Source organism: Phyllostomus hastatus, unplaced genomic scaffold (genome assembly GCF_019186645.2).
Source record: "Phyllostomus hastatus isolate PE091 unplaced genomic scaffold, TTU_PhHast_1.1 phas_scaffold_501, whole genome shotgun sequence".
In the NCBI taxonomy this organism is placed as follows: Eukaryota; Metazoa; Chordata; class Mammalia; order Chiroptera; family Phyllostomidae; genus Phyllostomus; species Phyllostomus hastatus.
The window spans coordinates 23,101,425-23,117,811 of record NW_025334033.1 but is presented as its reverse complement, the minus strand read 5'-3'; the positions used below and the strand labels follow the sequence as shown (position 1 = coordinate 23,117,811).

The following is a 16,387-nucleotide window of genomic DNA, read 5'->3' as shown; positions in this document are numbered from 1 at the left end:
CACAGCAACACCTACATTAGTGTTTGATTAAATAACCGGCTGCCATAGCCTAGCCAAGCTGACCTACAACTCACCGTCACAGTCGAAGTATCTGAACTGCCCATGGTTTGTTCCAAAGGGTAATACAAAGGAACACTTGTGGATTCAGATATATCCTGATAAATGTAGGAGGAGGATTATCTGAAGGGGGCAGCCACCAACCTGTTGACCTGCTTGTTAAGCCAGCGGGTTGTGAGCAGAAGTTGAATAGTGTTCCCATAAGGGGACCACTACTCTGTTCCCCAGAAGAGAGAAGTGTTGAAATAACACCATGTTCTCTTCACCTTCCTCTTCTGCTTCCATGGGAAGGGGAACCTGATTTGATTGGTGAGAAAGGGGCAAATCTGCTACGGGCCCTGGGCATCTCTATATGTTCTTCCTGTGTGCGCCATGAATTTGGACCCTGGCTGCCCTTTGCACAGGCCACCACTCAGGGTTGCATCTGCAGTAAGAAACGTGGAGAAAGAGTGGTGGATCACGCATGCTCAGACGTCCTCTCCTGCCATACAGTCCTCTGCACGTGCAGGTGTGTCTGGGCCCTGGTTGGGGAGGCAGAGGAAACTGGTGTGAACACCAGGCTGACACTCTGGCTGTTACAGCTGTTGTAACAAAGTTCTTCACCTCTGATCCAGTAGTCTCACCTCTTCTTGCCAGCATCCATGGAAGTTTAGAAGCCAGCCTATTAGCTTGCAAGTAGGGTAAACCTCAGACCCTCCACAGTTTCTGACAGTAAGAGGCCTTGATTCCCTACAGGTTACACACACACACACACACACACACACACACTCCTAGCCTTACTGCCTCCTCCATGTAAAGAGGGTCGGTCCCGGACACCAAGTTCTCCCTGCTCCAGTGTCTCATCGCAGGAGGAAATTGTGAGAACTGTTTAAGCTTTCCAGTTTTAGCACTAAGAAAGCTGATGTACCGATTCTCTGGCAGGCTCTTCCCAAGTGGTTTAGAATCTGGAGGGGACAAGAGGGGACAGCTAGACTCTTCTCAAAACCACTCATGGTGTGCCGGGGGTCTCGGCTGGGAGCTGGGGATGCTGTGCTGAAGAAGAAAGGGCCCTGTTCTCGTGGAGGGTACAGTTCGGGGGGGAGGGGCACACAGATACGAGGCGGTAATACGGAGCGCTGAGAGCTGCACAAGAGCAGAGACCACCTTTCTTCTAACATTCTCCTTCTTTGTAACTAGTTCTCAAAAGCCCTATTTTAATTACCTTAATTGGATTTAGGTTTTCTTATGTTTATAAGAGCAACATTTACAAATTATCTCTGGGGAAGGGTTATTTCTGCAGTGGTTAAGCTCATTAGTATATATTGATTTGTATTATTCATTCAGAGAGGATGACTTCTGTCTATGATTTCAAAGTAACTTATGTTATGACCATACCTTACACAGTAACTCAACAAACTGTACAGAATATAGTATTAAAATTTAAGTTATAATGTGGATATTTAAATTATTTTAGGTATATAATTCATATATTAGATCTTTAAGTATAGTCCTATATTAGATCTTTAAGTATAATCCTAAATTCTGCTTTCATTACATTTTTCAGAAATATTCTCAAAGTAGAATAGAAACTCAGGAATCCACAATTTCCCCCATCTGTCTCCCAACTCATGAGTAACTTGCTAGGCACTAGGAAAATAGGGGTGACTCAAAATAAACTTTTCAAATACTCTGGTCTCTTAAAAGGAGAAATGTATTTAATCATACACATAATGAAATTTTACAGAAGTTTGATTAGCACTTAACACCTAGTTATTCATTCATGCAACAGAGCCAGTCTTGGAGATGTGACATTTCTTTCTGACTGTTTACATGCAGGAACAAGGCTCCGCCTCCCTACAGAGATGCAGACGATCCAAAAATAACAGACATCCAAATATTATTTGTATTTCTGTCATGATCTCTTTACATTTCTGAAGGAGAATTTACAGAAAAGACAACATAATTCAACTTAGAAATATTCTTAAGTTTCTCCCAACATAGCACCTATGGTAGGTTCTTTGGGGGACGGGAGACAAGAGCCATGCCTTTGAAGATTTGCAATCAAGTGAGGACAGTAATTATCACAGGTTTATGAGTGTACTTGCCCGGCAAGGGCCTCTCTTTTCAATATAAAGACTCTTTTATTGTGCCTTGTAATGCTTTTGTCAATGGTATGCTGGCCACAGTGTTTCTGTATTAACCCATATTACCAGTCAAGTTATCCCTATTGGATGAAAGGCTAGAAGGGAATGTGATGAGGAAGTGGGAAAGGAACTAACACTGATTGATACCTACTCTATAATGGACACTTTGTTATCTAACAAATTCCCAGAAGACTCCAGGAAGTAGTTATTACTGCCCTCCCACCTCCCCTCCATTTTTTTTAGCAGATCAAAACATTAAAGCTCAAAAATGTTAATACATTTCTCTCAATCCAGACAGAAAGAGGCAGAGCTGGGATGTTTATGTCTGTTTAACGCCAAAACCCAGGCTTTGTCTGCTACTTAATGACCTTCTAAGAGTGTGTGTGTGCTTTCTGAAGTATGCAAGCAAATAAACAAGCCAGCAAGAAGCAGCAAGTAGTCTGGGGCTGGAGTTTTCTCTCATAAGCCAGGTAACCATTGGCAGAGATGTAGTGGAGGTTAGAGCATTGGTGGGAGTGGGTAGAGGGACATTTAAACCCCTGTCCTCACTGGGATTCAACCTCTATGAAAACACAGGCAGACTTTGCACATATTTCCCTTTCTGTGGGATCTTCTACCGCACTTCTCTACTGTGACTGGGGATAGTCATCTGGGCAGAAAATGTGGAAGAAAAAGCCTTGGGCCCGATCACTATAGAGCTTATCACGACGAGCAGCAGTTCATCCTGCTGAAAACGTAACTCGTGTTCATGTGTGTTTCCTATTTGTTTGTTCCACAGAGGGAAGCCCCTGCAAATCAATCATGTCAGATTTGGAGGAAAAGGAATCTTTTAGTTTTGCAGAAGCTCCTTCCCCAAGGGGAAAGAGGACCAGACCGTTTTCATTTCAGATGCTGTAATGGACTGAGTGCTTTGTTCCCCTTCAATCATATGTTGAAGCCCTGACCCAACCCCCCAATGCAATGGTATTTGAAGGTAGGTCCTTGGGGAGGTGATTAGGCTTGAGTGAGTTTATGGGTGTGGGCCATCAACAATGGGATAGTAGCGCCTGTACAAGAAGAGGAGGGGAGACCAGAGCTCTCTGTCTCCCTCTGTGTGAGCACACGGCGAGAAGGTGGCCGTCTGCAAGGCAGATGGTGGGCCCTCACCACGAACTGAATCTGCTGGCACCTTGATCTTGGACTTCCCAGCCTCTAGAGAAATAACTGTCTGTTATTTAAGCCACCCAGTCTGTGATGTTTTGTTATGGAAGCCCGAGCTGACTAAGATAAACCAACCCCCTTGAGGCCATTACTAAACCCATTTTTAAGAGGTGGGCTGATGGATCTACTGAGGAAAAACCCATTTGACAGAGAGGTTGTGATAGGCCCTTTGAGTTTCCCAGATGGAAAAGAAGAGTGAGTCCTTGGGGAAAGAAAGCAGAAGGTGAAAGTGGGAGAGCAGTGAGAATTTCTGCCTTTTTGGGCTGGGCTCCTTGCCCCATGGGTGTGCTGGGGGCAGAAACCTCTGAGCACTCAGAGCTGGGAGCTGGGAGCCTGAGCCACAGCCTCCTTCTGTGCAGTGTGGGCTCCTCCTCCAAGTTCCAAGGACTGTGTGCAACAGTCTCTCCAAATGGCAGCAAGAGATGCTGGCGAGATGGATTGACCAGACACCAGAGCTCGGAGTGGGACTGGGGGTTATGTGGCCCATCCCTTCTTTATGTGTTTGTTTCTTTTTTTTTTTTTTACATTCAATGTTATTTTGTATCAGTTTCCAGTGCACAGTGGTTGGACAATATTATACTTTACACAGTGGTTCCCCTGATATCTCAAGTGCCCACCTGGCACCACACATAGTTATTACAATATTATTGACTATATTCCCTGTGCTGTCCTTTACATCCCCGTGACTGTTTGGTAACTACCAATCTGTACTTCTCAGTCCCTTCACCTTCTGCACCCAGTCCCCCAGCCCCTCTCCCCTCTGGCAACCACCCGTCTGTTCTCTAAGTCTATGAGTCTGTTTCTGTTCTGTTTGTTTGTTTACATTGTCCCACCCCTTCTTTGGAGTGTGTAAATCTCTAGTGTGTTTGCATTTTGTTTGTTTGGCTTTGGTTTGTTTTTTAAAACTATTCATAGGAAGAAGGAAACCCAGAAGGCAGGGCCAGAGTCGGTAAATTTGAGTAAAAATAGTCTCGGAGATTTACAGCAGGAAACGGTGGGGCGTCTGCTCGCGGGGCAGCCAGGGCCCCTCTGTCTCGAGTGGAGGGGACAGGCTGAGACACAGAGGAGGAACCACAGCCTGACTCTGCAGTCGCTGGGCAGCCACAGTCTTTGCAGAAAAATCTGTATCTTTATGTCACTTAGTCTCAGAACTCTCAGACTGGGCATCTCAAGAACAAACGGAAATTGTGGAGGAAGTCTTGTTTCAGTCTGAAGGGTGGTTCTACTGGGAGGAACAGTGTTCTGATGTTTGCAGTTTTGTGCGTCTGTTACTTACAGTTGTAGTAGCAGTGACAACAGCAGGGAGATGTAGATCTAAAGGTTTGGTATCTGCTAGTTCATGTTTGTTGTTATACAGATTTACAAAAACAACAAACACACAACACTCCCCCATCATGCATGATGAAATTGAGTGATAGATCGTTGTGAGCAACCGGAGAAGGTCGCGGTGGCCTGAGATAGGCTGGGAAGAGACAATGGCGAATACAGCCCCTGGCTCAGATATCCTGGTTGTAAATGTCCTAAGGTCTGGTTTGTTGAGGACCTAACAGCAAAGGCCAAGGGGTAGGGCTGAGGGAGTTATGTCTTTTTTCTTTATGATTTATTAGTAACTCTTTGTCTGGGCCAGGCACTCAGTTTTATCTGTGTCTGACAAATGGTCGCCAACCCTGAGCAAGTGTCTTGAGAGAGACCCTGGATCTTGCATCAAGGGCCTGCAGGGGCTGCCTTTGCTCTCCCAGAAGCCCCCTTGTGTTTGAGCAGGCTTCGTTTTCTCTCTTGGCTCCAAGAGTCACTCTCAGGGACCTCGTGAATCTGACCGTCTGCTCTGGAAGTCCCTTTCCTTGGGGAAGGATTTACTTTTACGTCTTTACCAGCCAAGGGCCGGAGAGCTTGGGAAGGAGGCCCAGAGCCCTGAAGGCTCTAAACACAGATGCTTGGTTTCTGTCCTGTCCTCCCCTTACCTCCACCAGGTAGGGCAGCAGGTCTACTTCTGGAGCCCTGGCTTCCTCCCCTTCCCTTTGCCTCTAAGCTTCTCTCATTTCTCACCTGAGTGCCTGACAGCATCGTAACTCATCTCCCCACCTTCAGATTCTTACCGTTCCAGTGCATTCTCCTCTGCACCCCTAGGGTAGTTGGTTATTCACTCCTGCTATGGAATGCCCATCTCCTCTTTCCTTCCTGGAAAAGGATTCATCTTTCATCACCTCCTGTGAGAAGCCATCCCAGGCCCCTTTGGGGGAGATAGTTCCATTTAGTCACCTCCTTTTTTGTGCTTCCATTGCCTGACAACTAAGCACGGAAGAGCTGGAGAGCTCTTCCCACCCATGTGCCCAGTGCTGTTGTCCAAGCACCTCCGTGCATTGTCCCACTTCATCCTCACAGCGCCTTGTAACGTCTGCACTCTCCTCATCTCCATCTTCGTGGAGGGAATGGAGCACAGTTACTTGCACCTGTGCAAGGTTAGTGGCTTGATGGAGAAGGAGGCAGAATTTGAACCCAAGCAGTCCAGCCTCAGCCCATGTTCTTAACCACCACACCGCTCTGCACCTGTGTATCTCTGTGAGAGCAGTTATCACATTTTATCTTTGTTTATTTACATCTCTCCCTTCCATTATACTGAGCATCTTAAGGGCAGGGATACTGTCTCATTCATCACTGAGACTAGAACATAGTAGAGACTCAGTAAATACCTGAGGGAGGGAGGAGGAAAAGGAGGACATGTTGCCATGATTTTATGAATAAGGACATAGAAATAAGTCAGTAAATAGTTCAGTTTTCCTAGGGGTCAAGACCAGGTCTATGTTACTAGAGCTTTATGGGAAGACTTTGTTCTATGCAAAAATTTGAATAACTTTGCTGCAAGTGAAAAGCTAATATTCTAAGAAAGTTTGGACTACAGTTAGATCAGCCCAGAAAAATTATTTTAAAAATGAAACAATGAATCACAATCATCATACAATTATTTTTCTCCATAATTTTTAAAACTCACTCAGATATGGTCTCTGTAGGTATAATCTCGAATCCAAGTAAAAATATTTACAGACAAATGGCTGATTCTAGAGCAAGAATCCTCAAATGCTTGCTGACCCCTTTGAGAAGTTGGTGTAACTGGCGGATTTTTTCCCTAGAGAAATGCACATGCCTGTCTGGGGAAATGACTAATATTTCCAGAGATTCCTATTGTCTGAGCACAGGAAGCAGCTGAGGTGGAGCCGAGGCTCAGGCTTTGTGGGGAGATGGGCACAGCCGCCCTGTACTATGCTTGTGACACTCTCCCCCACAAACCTTCTGTCCGATGCTACTAACACAGATGGTTTGTTTTGACTCCTCGTTTCTGATGCCCCCTCCTGTTTGACTGGCATGGAGGACAGCAGGCTCTTTTTGATTCTAAAATTGTATTAAGAAAATATAAAGAGACAACCACCACAAAATTGTTGAACATTTTTTTTTCTTGCAGTGGGCTGGTTATGTGGGAAGAGGGGTGTTTATATAATTACATAGTCTTAATGAGTATTTAGTCTATTCAAGTCAAACTATTCAGCCAAGGCCCAGAGGTGGACGAGGCTGGGGCTGGTGGGTGAGAAGAGCCCATGACGAGGTGAGATCGCAGAGAAACGGGTGTGTGTGGGGGGCATGGGGGTGGCCGTCTGCACTGGGCCCTGCGGACCACTGTGAAGACTCTGGCTTATATTCTGAGAGTTCTGAGCAGAGGAGTAACATGACCTGACTCTGTTTTAACAGGATCTCCCTGGCTGCTGAGTTGAGAATAGATTAGAGGAGGCTGAGGAGTTGGAAAAAGGTATTTGCAATAATCCAACAGAGAGAGGATGATGGCTAGGGCAGGGCTTAGCAGGCGAGGCCCGAAGACATGGTTGGACTCTGAATGTCTTCTGAAGGTAAAGGCATGAAGATTTTCCTTGGATTGGTGTGAGTGAAAGAGAAGAGTTGAGGATGACTAAGGTTTTTTGGCCTGTGCAACTGGAAAAATAAAATTGGCATTTATTTGGCTGGGGAGGCTGTAGGGAGGTAGCAGCTCCACTTGGAACGTGTGTGAGATGCCTAGTTAGACATCCAAGCTCAAAATGCAAAAGGCTAGTTTTCTTTTTGCCATTAAAGTCAACTTTCAAATCTTTTTATTTATACATCTAATGATTCTTTTTTTTTAATCTTCACCTGAGGATATGCTTACTGACTTGAGAGAGAGAGGGGAAGGGAGGAAGAGATAGAGAGGGAGAAAAACATCAATGTGAGAGAGAAAGATTGATTGGTTGCTTCATATGTGCCTGACTGCGGACAGATCCTGCAACCAGGGCATGTGCCCCGACCGGGAATTGAACTCATGACCTTTCAGTTTATGGGATGACATTCCAACCAGCTGAGCCACACTGACCAGGGCTAATGATTCTTTAAAAAAATACATACTTTCACTTGTTCACTGATTTTCAGTTAACTCATGGACACATATTAATATTAGTCCCATTTACAAACTTAGTTAATTACATTCTCTTAAACATCTTCAACTGCATTTTTTAAAAGATTTTATTTATTTATTTATTTATTTTTAGAAAGGGAAGGGAGGGAGATAGAGAGAGAGAGAGAAACATCAATGTGTGGTTGCTGGGGGTTATGGCCTGCAACCCAGGCATGCACCCTGGCTGGGAATCGAACCTGCAACACTTTGGTTCGCAGCCTGCGCTCAATCCACTGAGCTACGCCAGCCAGGGCTTTCAACTGCATTTTTAAGTTTAATATGTTTACTTTTGAATACTTCAAATGCCTGCATGGTATCTTTACAACATTAATAAGCGAAACTCCCTTAAGCATTTAGGTTACTTTTGTTTCCAATAAATGTATAGTTATAGTAAATCAAGTTCCTTTAAACATGCCACAGCCTTTTAATGAACTTAAAATTTTTTCATCCTTTTTAGCTAAAAGTAAAAATAAGAAGTGTCAGATTCTCTTAAACATGACAAACACTTCATGTTTTTTTTTAAGTTGTTGAGGGAGATGACACTTGCTTTCCATGCTTAGGTTAAAGGGATGTTATGAAGATAACCCCCCAAAAACAGAGTTTGGACAATAGAAACAAGTTCTAAAAATTTAAGGTGCTGTTTTCACGCCAGGAAAAAATTAACCTCTGTTGACACATTGGAACCTTGCCTTGAAAGTTGAGCAGGCATTTTCTTTTCCTTCCACAAATCAAAAGTGACTCTGAAAAAAAGCAGATACTTGAAGTGAGGTGTCAATGACCAACAGAGATGCCCACTGCCTTCTCTCTCAGAGAGATAAGACCGACATCATAACAATGGTCTTTTCCAACTGTGAGATTCACAACTTGTAGGGACAAGGTAGAGGTCTGTGGGCCTGCTAGGTACGGAGGCGGGCACAGACTCCAACGTTCAGTGCTTGCTGGGCAGTTGGATGAAATCACAGCAGGTAGGCAGCCACCTACCCTACCAACACTGTCCACATGTGGGGTGGGGAAAGAGTAAGCTCAGCTGTAGCATTTGATCCTTGGGGCGAGGAGCCAGGGCAGCTTCCTGGGAAACCTGACAAGATCCTGGTAGGAGTGCCTTGAGAGCTTCTTGCAGTCAGACTTGCTACCCTCTCTCCTGCCGTTTGGGCCAGGTTGGTTCATCTCAAAGAGTCTGTTCACAGTATCTGCCTGGCAATGGTTTCCCCTGGGCCACCTTGGCTGGCAGCCCCCACTGCTGGAAGCAGTTGATACCTTCCTACTATGTATGATATGGACCCAGATTCATGAAAGACCTCACCACCCTAGACCTGCACCCTTAGCTTCTTCTTGGCAGTTTACAGACATGGGCAGAAGTGTGGTGGATTCGGGTCTGGTTTCTGGATGATGATTGGCTGCTGCAGCCAGAGCGGACAGAGGGCCAGTGAGCCATGGCTTTGGTGATGGCAATCCCTTAGCATGACTGAGATCCCCTACCTGAGGGTGACTGGCTTTTGATTTCAGCCCCTGTGACTAGCTTTCTGGACAAAGTGAGGAATCCCGCCTCTGCCCTTCCCTCCCTTCCTTCCCCTTTGCTCCAGGGTCTGGGGGTGATTGCGCAGCCCCCTGGGACAGAGAGCAGCAGGGCTGGGAGCCGGGAGGGAGGGGCCCCAGAGACTCATGTGGGATTTGGCATAATTCATCTTGGTTCTATAACAAGGTTTTTCCAAACCCAGCTGTGCTTCACTGTCTCCTTTGAGTTCTTTAAAAATGCAGATTCTCTCCTTTTACTATTAAGACTGATTTTCAGTAGGTCAGGGGGCATGGGGAGGTTCCAGGTGTCTGTATTTTAAATGCACCTCAAGTTCACGTTCAGGAATCTGTCTGGTCCCTTCTGCTTTTTCACATCAAGAGATACTGGGTTTTCTTTGCTTTTTTGCTTTTTAAGGGAGCAAACCAGAACCAATCACGTTGTCACTCTGAGGCCTGAGACAAGGAAATTTGAACCCATCAGTCTGTTAACCACCGGAGGTGAATCCTGGGGGGGAACACTTTGTAATTTCAGATACTAAAAATGAATGGTATTATGGATTGACTGTTAACAGACGCTCTAAGATGGTTATGATTCCCCAGGGTGAAATCAGTAAACATTCTTCCAACTTAAGCTGCAGGGGACAGGCAATCTCACAAAGAGATGCCTTCTCCATTTTTATGAGACATCCATATGCAAAAGAGCTTGTATCAGGCATCATGTTTGTTGGACAGGGGGCCTGAGTCGGAGACCTGGGAAAGGGAGTTAGGGCTATGACCTGTCTCAAAACAGTCCTTATTTTGAGACAGGGGAAGGTCAATGTCAAGGTCATTTACTTTCTTGAGGGCAGAGAGGAGAGACAGGGATGGCTCTTGGAGGTAGCCTTTGAGAACACTGCATGCGCTGGGTGCACCTGATTCTAAATTAAACTGGATGGGAAGAGGCCTGTGTGGAATCAATTAGACTCAGAAATCAAATGAGGCTGAGTGAGTGGATGGAAAGAGGCACTGTTGTGCGTTGAATTGTATTCCCCCAGGAAAAGACAAGTTGAATTCCTCACCCCAGTACCTCAGAATGTGACCTTATTGAGAAATAGAGTCTTTATAGAAGTAATCAAGTTATAATGACATCATTGGGGTGGGCCTTAATCCAGAATGACTGGGGTCCTTAGAAAAATGGAACAGTTAGACACAGGGAGAACACCATCTGGAGGTGGAGGCAGAAATTGGGGTGATGCATCTACAATGCAAAGAGCATCAGATATTGCCAGCAAACCCAGAAGCTAAGGTGATGTATGGGACAGCCCTCAGAAGGAGCCAATCCCACTGATGCCTTGAGCTTGGCCTTGTGATCTCCAGAACATTTCCCATTGCTTAAGCCATCCAGGTTGTAGTGCTTTTATGGCAGCCCTGGCAACTCATATGGGCACTCTACCCCTTGTTATGGATCTGAGTTCCACGAGGGCAGGGATTTTATCCTGTTCACATTTCTTTTCAGGGACTGGCACAGAGTAGGTACTCAACAAGTATTTGGCTAAATGAGTGGGTCCTTGGGAGGACCGAGGGCACACAGATAGCAATAGCCACCATTATAAGCACCTGCTAGGCAGACATGGCGCTTGCTGCTTATGAAGGTTATCGCTAGTCCACAACGTAACCTGTAAGGTAGGTCTTATTTTTCTCATGTTCCAGATATGGAAATTGGGGCTGAGAGAGATTAAGGAAATTGTCCAAAGTAACACGGTGAGGAAGTGGTGGACTTGGGATTGCAGCTCAGGCCTGCCTGACTCCCAAGCCCTTGCTCTCATCACTAGCTAGGGCCTTGGCGGACACCAGGAAGGCAGGTAGGGCCAGAGTCACCCAGGGAACAGGCCCCAGTCAGCAGCTCAGAGCCAGGACTCCAGACCCTAGAGAGGGGCACTGGCAGAGCCCACACCTCAGGGCACGCTGCCAGAGCAGGCACTCTAGACAGAAACCTAACTAAACCAGCTGGGGCATGGGGCTGGGGAGAGGCGTGATGGGGGGGGGGGGATGTGCAGGAGCCCTTCATCAGACGTGTATGGATGTGTGTGTGTGTGCGTGCGTATGGCCTAGGGGCTGCCATGACATCGCCAAGGCCTATGCAGAGATCTGGGTGGACCTGCCCTGAATACCAAGAAATACGCACGATAAGAGATTGTGTCTCAAGATGGCTGCTCCATGGCTGCCGGGCCATCAGGAAAGTGGGCACATTTGAGCTTTCTAACCATCAGCCATTCTTTATGCAACTTCCTATGTGAGGTTGACATGACACAGAAGGTCAAGAGACACATTTTTAGAGCTATCTTAAGGACATGTTCCCTGATGTCCCCTTCAAAGCAACTCTGGAGAGAGGCTCTTTCCTTTTTTACTTCCTGCCTGGGAGGGAGCAATTCTTGTTTTGGCCAGATCTGCAGGCTGTCCCACGTACTCTCTAATCCTCAGGAGAGAGGAGTGAGTTCTCAGTCTCTTTTACATGGAGACCCACATTTGGGTGCTATGCCTTTTTTTTCATCATCTTATCACTAGTACCTAGCACAGCATCTGGCCCAGAGTTTCTTCAAAGGATGTTTGTGGAATTAATACAATGAGAAGCATGTTTGGGCTGGGCCTACTAGGACAGTTCATACCATGGACAGAGCTTGCCACATTATAGGGACAGAAGGGCAGGGGACATCTGTGGGTCAGTGGGCTTCCAGGTTGAGGGAATGGCCTTGTTAGAAAGAGGGGATCTTTGCCGGTTCTGTGGCTGGAGACAGAGCGTTCTCTCCCAGTTTGTTCAAACCCACTCAGCCAGCTTTAGCTAAGCCCCTGCGTGAGTCCCTGGGGCTGCTCAGATTCACCTGTCGTCCATTTTTAGTTGTTGTTATTGCTGTTGGTCTCAGAGCAGCGTGAGACAGCTGTGCTTCTAGGACATTATCAGATCTGTGATCTCCCGCAGAGACTGTTTGAAATGCAGGTCCCTAGGTCTTTCCTCTACAAATCTTGACTCAGAAAATCTGGGGAAGGACCCGAGGAATCCCGCTCGCAGGTGATTCTGGAGCAGCAGGTCAGAGGATCGCACTTGGAGAAACTGAGCCCTACATTCCCTCAGACACGGTGAGGGTAGATGAGCTCTCGGGCATCTTTCAGTGGGAAAGGGCTAGTATTCTTTCCAATGGTGCCAAATATAAGCATGAGAAGCTTGCATTTCTAATGTTAAAGGTTTAGCTGATGCTTCACTTTAACCTTGCACGTTGGCCCAGCCGTTTACCTGGTTTCCAGGCAGGTGTGAGAATCACTGCCCACAAAGCAGGAAGGAAGATGATGAATTGGAAAGGACTGGGGCCCACCCACTGTGGAGCTCAGGGTGCCTCCCTGGGCCGACCAGTAGATCAAAGGGATGATAATGGAGGGGAATGTGCATACTTTTCTGACGCTAGCTCCCCGGGGTAGGTGCTTTCTTTTTTGTCATGAAATAACATGAAAAGAGGAAACCCATGGCTTTGCACTGCTTCCTGTGGTGGAACATTCCAGAGATGCGAAGTCTCTGCTGTGTCCTCCCAGTCCTCCCACTGTGTGCTGATGACATGAGATGAGAGAAGGTGCTGGCTCTTCCTGGAAAAGCAGTCGATACTGAAGGTGACTCAGGCACGTGGGTCCTGTTACCCACAAAAGGCCTCTGTACGTTAAGATGTGACCATAAAAAGATGCTATCGAGAGCACCCATTGATGCTTTGGGAAGGCCTAGGCTTTGGTTTCCTCTCACAGAGAGGCGTTCAGGTGATGTAGAATTTCCGTGAGGAACAGAAGTCTCACCAGTCGCCCTGAGGCTGACATCCATGAAGCCAGCCTCACACTCGCCCTGGCTAAGCGAACAAGCCTGACTCTGCTCCACGAGGGTGCTCGGAGCAGCAGGCTGCCAGAGGCTTTGCACAGAGTGTGAGTGTAGTGTGTGCATGTGGTGTGTGAGTGTAAGTGCAATGTGGTGTGTGTTGGGCAAGGGAAAGAATCCCGGCCCTAGATCCTGGATCTAAGAGAGCCCCTAGAACCCCAGTGGTGACTCATTTTTGCAGGGCAAATCCCTTATTTAACTATAATATTCAGAACTTGCTCTGTGCCCTTATTTCCAGCAGAATGTCCTACTACGTACCTTCCAGTAGCCCTGCCTCCATGTGTAGGATTTGGGGGCTGTGCTTAAAACTTAACCTGTGTGATTTCTCTTCTGTCGGATCCAGGAACTGCCATCTCATTCCTGTCCCTGGTTAGACAGAACTCAAGAGCCTTGGCATTTGCTGCTGCTGTCCAAGCAACCTCCAGTCTTCATGCAGAACAGAAGGCAAGACGTGCCAGCACTGGAATTTCCAGCTGTGAGTGCACCCACCATTGGTCCCTGTAAAGCACTGATACTGACGCCAAGACTGAGATGGACATGTGTGAGTGTGGATAGTAAAGTGAATACCGATATGGACACTGATTCCAGTGAGGCTCCCTGCTCCCGCTGGATACTGCTAAAGCCGAGAGGCCTCAAGTATCAACAGCTCCCAAGCTGTGGGTTCTGCTGCAGCCACTCACTCAGCCTCTGCCAGCTTTCCATTCCTTGTCTTGGCAAGTGGAGCCAGTGCACCTGCTTGTCTTTCTCACCCAGCGATGTTGAGGAATCGAGGAGATGCTGGATATGGACAAACTGGAAAGTGTCTCAGAAAATGGTAGCTCTTACTCTTATGGTTATTGTTGTCCATCAAGCAAGGGCTTCTATTCAGGGGGCCTCTCCTTTGGGCTTGCACTGACCCTCCCGACTTCTCTTGGGTGGCAGTGCGGGCAAACTTCCACATGTGTCCCACGGGGACGAGGGCTCACAAAACAGGAACTGAGCTATAACTAGGGTACCCCAGGAATTTCCCGAATCTCTGTCAAGCACTGGCAGGTGTGGGCATCTCAGAGCAGAGGGTGGAAAGGGTCCTTAGGGAACAGTGATGGAATGGAAGCCTGAAGGGAGAGCAGAGCTGGGGGTGACTCTGCGCAGCGGCTGGTGGCAGTCAGCGGGGCCATCAGGCGTGAGGAGCTGGGCTTTGCTCCTGAGGAGGCAGTGCCTTGAGGTATCGCTGGGGGCAGTGGAGGACCCTTGCACGTGGGCAGGGGAAGCCAGTGAATGGACCGCAGAAGTAGCCACTCCTGTGTGGCACCTTGTCAGCCTGGCGCAGGGATTGTTTGCCCATGTGGGGGTGCCAGTGAGGATGGAAATTTGGGGATGAGAGGTTCAAGGTGCCTTGTCTTGTTCCTCAGGGCTGTTACCTGACTGGCTGGCAAGGGTGAGGGGAAATAGGTGGCGAGCATCTCTTCCCTGAGCATCTCTGAATGAAGGGGTAGCCCCTTTGGGTTGGCCTCCAGGTGTGCCTAACTCAACGCCCAGGGTAAGCTTCCCTTACTTTGCAGGTAGGCTCTTAAAGGAGTAGTATATTTTCTCCTTTCAGCTGAAGTTGGATAAAAAGCAATTCTTCAGGTTTTTTTTTTTAAATAGGCTTATAAAAAAGAACTGCTTCTCTGCAAATCTCTGTTAGAAAAATCTTTTGAGCTTTATTTGTCCAGGAGCCTGGTTGAATTTCCCCGCAGTGTTCTAGAATCTGCTGCCCAAGGGCCCCCTTCATCGGTGACAGAGGGCAAGGTAACTCCTGAGGGCTCAGAGGTCTGCAGGTCACGGGGTAGAGCCTGTGTCAGCTTGTAAACCCGAAGAAGCTTTCCCACCTCGCCCTCTACAAGAGCCCCTCTAACTTTCCAAACCCAGGAACACTAGAAATGTGCTCTCAGTGAACCAAAGCCTGCCTCTCCCATGATGTAACAAAGCCAGAGAGAGGGCTCTTCTGTCACATGGCTTTAAGGCACGCCTTTAAAAAATTAGCAAAGAATAAATCGATGCCTCCTTCGCTTCTCATCTCCCACAGACATCAAAATTTGTTCAGAGAGGAGGAACTACAAAAGCTTTTATTTAGAATCTTAAAAACATAATAGATGCTGATACTTCAAAGACAAATCCCTGTTTTTAAATGCGTTCATGTCCCTCATCTTTTGTCTCCTCGGGATCACTTTGGGTTGTGTGGCAGAGCTGAGGAAAGACAGGCAAAAGGTTTAAATAGGTTGTCCAGGTCTGATGGTAGCTACGTGGGGAAAGCAAAGGTCCAGTCCATAACTCGAGACTCCAGGGCCATCCCACCACACTGCCTCCAGGGGATTCGAGTTGGGTTGTGTGTCTGGGGTCCCTTTACCTTCTGAGCAATGGAAAAAGCATGGTCTGTTGGAAGCCAGTCTGGTGGGTCTCTCGTCCCCTACCAGAGTCTCCTGGGGGTGAGCAGCCCATAGCTTACACCACTGAGTAATGCACTCTTTGCCTTGAAGACACGGTGCAGGCTTCAAGCCCACTGTGTGGAGCAGGGTGCAGTGAGGTGAAACTGTAGGAAAAATGTGGAGGCTGCATGCTGGGGACCTGGTATCCAGGAAACGGTAGTGATGACCAACAGCAGGTCACAGAAGCAAAGCTGTAAAAACTGTAAACCTATGTTATTATGAAAAATCCTAAAACCACATTCCAAATCTTAGCCTGGCAATGATATACCTTCAGTATTGATGCTATGAAGGCTCCCTTTGCTCCCCTTGTTCTGTAGAGCATTTATGAGGCCATAATATAACAACTTATCTTTCTGGAAGCATTGTTTCACCACTCCCCCCCGACACGCTGACTTACAGTTTGCTGAAGATTAGTTTCACACCTTCTCGTGTCATAGTTAATCAATTATTGTTCCTCTTTCTCCTACACCCTTTGCCCTTTGATAGCAGGGTCCTGGTCCATGTTATCCACATCCTTCTAATGCCTAAAAGAGTCGCCTGTGAGCAGCAGGTGTAATAAATGTTTCTTAATAGAATGGAGCACCCAGATAATTGTCTGGAACCGTGATGCTGGCTTGGCCTGAGCTGGCATGTGACGTTTTCGCTGCAGTACAGTAGTGCCCCCTTGTCCATGGTTTCACCTTCC

General features: G+C 47.1%; 1 long non-coding RNA gene across 1 annotated transcript; it reads left to right on the top strand.

Annotated features, from left to right (window-relative positions):
* The first annotated feature begins 429 nt into the window (after positions 1–429).
* Positions 430–14,961, top strand: LOC123808648. The gene is made up of 3 exons (XR_006783812.1): positions 430–565; positions 2,959–3,153; positions 13,599–14,961. It is a non-coding gene; the product is annotated as an uncharacterized LOC123808648 (long non-coding RNA).
* The last annotated feature ends 1,426 nt before the right edge of the window (positions 14,962–16,387 follow it).